The sequence below is a fragment of the Vanessa tameamea genome, chromosome 20, assembly GCF_037043105.1.
Source record: "Vanessa tameamea isolate UH-Manoa-2023 chromosome 20, ilVanTame1 primary haplotype, whole genome shotgun sequence".
NCBI classification, from domain to species: domain Eukaryota; kingdom Metazoa; phylum Arthropoda; class Insecta; order Lepidoptera; family Nymphalidae; genus Vanessa; species Vanessa tameamea.
The window spans coordinates 2,512,712-2,518,711 of record NC_087328.1 but is presented as its reverse complement, the minus strand read 5'-3'; the positions used below and the strand labels follow the sequence as shown (position 1 = coordinate 2,518,711).

The window sequence follows — 6,000 nt, the reverse complement described above, 5'->3', positions numbered from 1 at the left end:
TTTATTTTATTTTTGTAAAACTATTTTTCATTCGAACTGTTAATCCTTTATATGTTTCAAAACATACGTACATAGATTATATGGATTTATTGCCGACTAAGTTCGTCTCATTATTAGACAAACATTATTATTAATTAAAGTTACTTATCGATAAGCATTAATTCGTTGTATTGCTTTAATTCGAAGTGTGTGAGTGTAAGTTTAATACTAATATAACACTAGTATATAGAATTTAAGATCTTAAATATGTTCTAAAATGACAAAATATTTATCTATCTTATAGTACACAATTTAATGGGTGACCATTCAGCATCAGATAGCTCATTACAATCTTCCGGCAGCGAATTAAAAAAATAAGTATGATGTAAAACTTATTAAATAGATGCCGATATTTAAATGGGATAAATACCAATAATTATTTCAAACCTTTTTGACTAAGGTAATAAAATGTAAAGTATAGGTAACAATCAAAATAATAGTCTATTAAAACGGACAAATGTGAAATATATATTATTTAATTTTCATGTCAATATGCAAAATTATAATTATAATCAATATACAAGAGTAACTTATATACGATTCCAGATAGTTTTTCTCGGTACATAGATTTACTAGCTAAACCTAGTTCCATTTGTCCTTAATAAATATTTTAAAATACGATACAAAAACGGTCAGAGTAAAATATCTTAGTCGGTCAAGCCGATTCTGAGAAATTGTTTATTTTTTTAATGTATGTTTTTAAAAAAAACATACCGTCGAACATACATATAACCCTATTTAATAGTCAGATGTCAGTGTAAAAATAACCTTGAAAAAAAAGTGTTAAATATTAATTATTGATTAAGATAAATATTTGGCCAAATAAATGAAAATAAAATGATATTGATAGGTAACGTGATTCCACGATTTAGAAAAAGACTTTTTTCGATTTATCTAAAATTGATTAACATAATTCAGGAAAATTTGGACAATTATGTAGCAACTTGGGAGTTGGCAGTCGAACAAGTCAAGTTGGTTAGTGTTAGCCGGCCGCTGTCGCGTGCCGCACGCGTAACGTTCAACAGTTAGAGCCTATACGGCTGAACTGATTCGAGCGTACGATAAATAAATTTAAAAAAAAAAAGAACAACAAGGAAATCCCGTAGCGGAGTCGCGTATCTAAAATCCCTTTAGGGAGTCGAACGCTTCACCGAATTCGTAATTTCTTATATAATTTTTTTAAAACAAAGTTGATTAATATCATAGAAATCTCAAGTTTTCTTTAATCAACGGTGGTATAAGGTGGTCGACGGTCATCGTTGTGTAGTAGTGGTTACTGGTTAGTATCGATTTTAAGTTCCAACTGTATAATAAAGGCAACTGTGCCGCGCACGATTTAAATTATTTTTTATTTTTATTTTTAACTAAGCCTCTCCGTTCCTTTGTTTTGTAAGGCCGGCATACAATATGTATGTGGATTTCATATGTTTGTTATTTTTATTTTCAGTATAAAACATTTCTATTTTTTATCTTCATTGTGCGGCTGTAATTGCAACTGTGTATTATATTTTTAAGATCAGTTTTTTTTTTTAATTCTCAGTGAGCGCCTTGTTTATTATGAGTTTTTTTATAAATCGAATTCCTTTTAACGTTTACGTGTATTTAATTATAAAAAAAAGTTATAAGTATTTTGGTATCTATTGACCTTTGTAGCGTTAGAGCGTTGGATTTGCGCAAAGTTATTAGGATGAAAAAAAAAATCTTCGCGTTACAAAACAAATAATAAAGAAAAAAAAGCTACTATGTATGAGTCATTTTGTTTATTAAAATGACGTGTATCAAAACTTTGTCCACTTTTGTCAAATTTCGGTAGGGTGCGGCATTTTTTTTATAGTGCCCAGGGGTGGCGGTAACTTTGAATGCGAATCTTTATCAAAAACTTTTTCGCACCTAATAATATAATTGAACAAAAAAACAACCGACTAAGTATTCTTTTTTTAAAAACGTCTCTGCTAAATTTCTTATAAGTTACAGATAACCTTTTAAGAAAATCCATACAAAATTTGAAATTAAGCTATGAAATCGTGCATTATATAAAGAGGATGACTTCTATACCAATAGTCTATAGTCTATTCCAATCGAGGCAGGAAATAAGATAAACAAACCTTAGATTTACGTATAATATACCACGCTATTTTCTAATAGCCCTGCTATATTGTGTACTACTAATAGTTCTTGATTAATATATCTTCACTTATAATACAACACTATTCCACTTAATACTATACCTACTCATTTATACTTTAATTTTATTTCCAAAATTCCGATAACAGTTTCGTCGACGTTCAAAACGCCGTTTTTTCGCAAATCCAATCGCAATTCGATGTCAAATATTAAGTTTACTTGGGTTTTGTCCTTATGGTTGGAATGGACTATATATTGATTTTGGAAAAACTATTGTAATTACTTATTAGCTATTCCTCATCTCTTGTGTCTGTTACACTGGCTCACTTATCATTCATTCAAGAACTAGTTGCCGCCCGCGGCTGCGCTCTCGTTTTAAGGGGTATTTTAAAGAGTATTTATCAAATTTCATCAAATTCGGTTCAGTGGTTTCGCCTTGATAAAGCAATATACAGACACACAGAGTTACTTTCGCATTTACAATATTAGTTTAAAAGTATAGATAAGGCTTTTGAACGGTCGTTATACAAGATAAAATAAAATCTAAAGCGACCACGGATTTTGGTATTCCTTTAGAAGAACTAGAAACTCACATCTAGTTACTTCGTTTTTACTTATGAAATATACTTACAGGTAAATTTCAAAGAAAAATTAAATCTAAAGGAAATCTTTTCCGAATACCTACATGCGCTTTGTTCTCTTTTGTGTATTTTATCTACGGTATGGATAATAAAGTGTTAAATAAACTGTTCAATAATTAGATAAAAGCATGTTGCCAATCATAATACACCTGGCCCTGAGCTTGGCCTTATCGATAAGTTGTTTTATGTTTAAGCGAATGTATTGTCGCGGCATTAGACTACACGTGTATGACGCCTTTGGTTCAAAATTAGTTTATACGATATATTGATTACTATCAATATCTTTATATTTCATCCACGCATCATTCTAGCTAACACGTATCGTAATTAAATTTAAAAATATGAAAAGTTCTATAAACAGTATCTTATCAAAAAAAATTAATTATTTTTGTGATTTTTTTTTAATATGATGCAGTAAGAAATATTAATCCTTCCTTATGCCAATGCGTCACTAATCTTGGGGGCTATGATGTTCTTTGTGCCTGTAGTTACACCGGCTCACTCGTCCTTTAAACGGGAAAACAACAATACTAATTATTGCTGTTTGGTGGTAGAATAGCTGATGATTAGGTACTTCCTACCCCGACGTGCTTACAAAAAGCCTTACCGCCAAATAAAATATAAAAAACGAAAACAACAGTATTGTTGTTTAATTATAGTTCATTATACAACTTCATTGTGTCTTAGATTTGGTACCTTCCGAAATAGCAATGTGCTATTCGTTATTTACTTTAAAAATGACTCAAAATAATAATCCAGAACCAAAAAATAAAATAAAAGGTCTGTGACCTCTGATCAAACTATAGATAGTAGAATTACAGATCTGTCAAAGCTGTCAAGTTCGAACTAGATTTTTTTTGTTCAAATTCTTAATTCAAAATCTTTAAAATAACACACTTGATACTTGCATAATGCGCGCCTTGGTAAATGAGTACGTAAGTATCAATTTTTTTAATATGTATGTATATAGTACAAATGTACATTATACAGCTTGTCTGCCTTGATGATTGTGTTAAGAAGTTACACTTGTTAAGAAACAAAACCAGTATTAACATAATCTGTACAATATTTACAGCGAACTAATTGTCGCCTGCTGCTCCGCTCGCGTGTTGGGCTTGGGCGTCAGCTATTAAGCATAAAATCACAAAGGCTTCCTTGGAGTTCAAGCTTGCTTCATACATAATTTCATGTAATTCGATTCAGTAGTTTGGCCGTGAAAGAGCAACAGACAGACAGATAGACAGAGTTACTGTCGTATTTATAATTTAAATCCGCTACTATCTGGCCGAATTTAAAAAAATATTCATTCATAGTATGAGGCACAATTTTATCTTACACATGCAGTTTTCGTCATGACGCTTTCCTCCACCTCCAAGTACGAGATGAATAACATACTCAAGCGTTGTATCCAGTGTTCTCGGAAATAATTTATTGACTTTTAATTCACAATTATAAACCGAATAAGCCACGCTTTAAATACTGTTGCCAATTCAGTGCTTTGATTAAAAAAATCGTCAAAATATAGAGAAAATTATACATATTATACCATGGAAATTGGTAGTATTTTATGTTATTTTAGCCACGGTTAATAGCTACTGATATTTTGAAAAACGTCATTATGTTTTAGGAATCTGAAAGATACTCATTTATATATATATATATTTTAATTCGGGTTCGATTCCCGGCCGAGTTGATGTAGAAAAAGTTCATTAGTTTTCTATGTTGTCTTGGGTTTGGGTGTATGTGGTACCGTCGTTACTTCTGATTTTTCATAACACAAGTGCTTTAGCTACTTACATTGGGATCAGAGTAATGTATGTGATGTTGTCCAACATTTATTAATTTATTTAATCTTGCTAAAGAATAAATTATTCGAAATTATTCAAATGTTTTTATATTTTATATTGCTATAGTTAAGAACTAGTTTAAATAATGTTTATTAACATAAGAATTATTAAAATTAAGTTCTTCATTTAAATAATAAATGTAAATAAATCCTTTTGGAAACATTTTATTTCATTTATGTGCATTGGATTTAACAATACAAACACATTAAATCACTCAGATTTTTCCGCATAGCATGTAGTTTAAAATGCGATAATTATACACGCGTTTTTATATTATGCATGATATAGAAAAAGCTTTGAAGGCTAACGAATTCATAAAGAGGTCATTATGTAAAACACAATGACCTCTTTATGAATTCGTTTTAGTCTTTTTCGGATTACTTAATAAAGATGCTAATCCAGTATTAGTCTGATTTACTACAGAGTATAGAGTTTGGATTTTTAGAGGCCCCGAGATTGTTTCCGGCTCGACCCAATGAAAAGTTACCAAGAACACTCCGAGACAGTGATGAGACGAGACGATACACTCATCCATCCAAAATGGACGGGCCTCATGCACACATTGCTCAATAATAACTAACCATAACAATATATCGTAATGACAGTCTCATTAAAAGTATTTACAGTAGATTTGTTGCAAAAAAGAGATAGCAAATATTATTATATTCGCTATTCACACGATAGAAAGAAACGAAAATATAATAACTGTTTACCTGTGACTTTTGAACTGTATATTTTAAACAATTATTAAGATGCCGCTCAAATTAGGGACTTCAAAAATCTTTATCTTGCTGTTCCTGTATGCCTACCCTGGTGTGTGTTACTAGTCTTTGAAATAAGTCATCGCGTCAGAAATTGGACAATGAGACAGGCGTTTGTATATATTGAATTATAGTTTGCATTTGATATTATGGAATTTACTTACAATAGATTCAGACATTCCCTCATTCATTTCCGTTTACAATCATTTCTAAATCAACTCTTTCACTTCACATAAAATTGTGTCTTAAATATGTATTTTACGTTTAAAAATTAAGTCACGTGCAACAGCATTTATTTAAAAGTATACAAAAATGTATACACCTCGTTTAATTGCCTCCACTGGTGATACGAAGGCTGGTTAATTTGTTGCAATATCAAATGATATAATAACAACATATTCTACCGACAAATCTCTAAAATGTGTCTGTAGTAGCGTTGCATATCGATAGTCCACTATCGATAGTTAAGTTGCTAGCTATAGTATCGATAGTCTATCGATAGTATTGTCACGTGTCTATACTTTCGATAGTATCGATAGCTCCCCAAGAGCAATACTATCGATAGTATTGCAAAAGACTTTTAACATA

The 6,000-nt window shown here is 30.8% G+C and overlaps 1 protein-coding gene across 2 annotated transcripts in view; it reads left to right on the top strand.

Moving 5' to 3' along the window:
- Nucleotides 1-1,016: 1,016 nt before the first annotated feature.
- Nucleotides 1,017-6,000, top strand: part of LOC113403784 (uncharacterized) — a 69,110-nt gene continuing 64,126 nt past the window's right edge. For both annotated transcript variants that reach the window (XM_026644375.2, XM_026644376.2), the window contains exon 1: nucleotides 1,017-1,318. The gene's annotated coding sequence lies outside the window, so the exon portion shown is untranslated. The remainder of the gene's footprint in view (nucleotides 1,319-6,000) is intronic.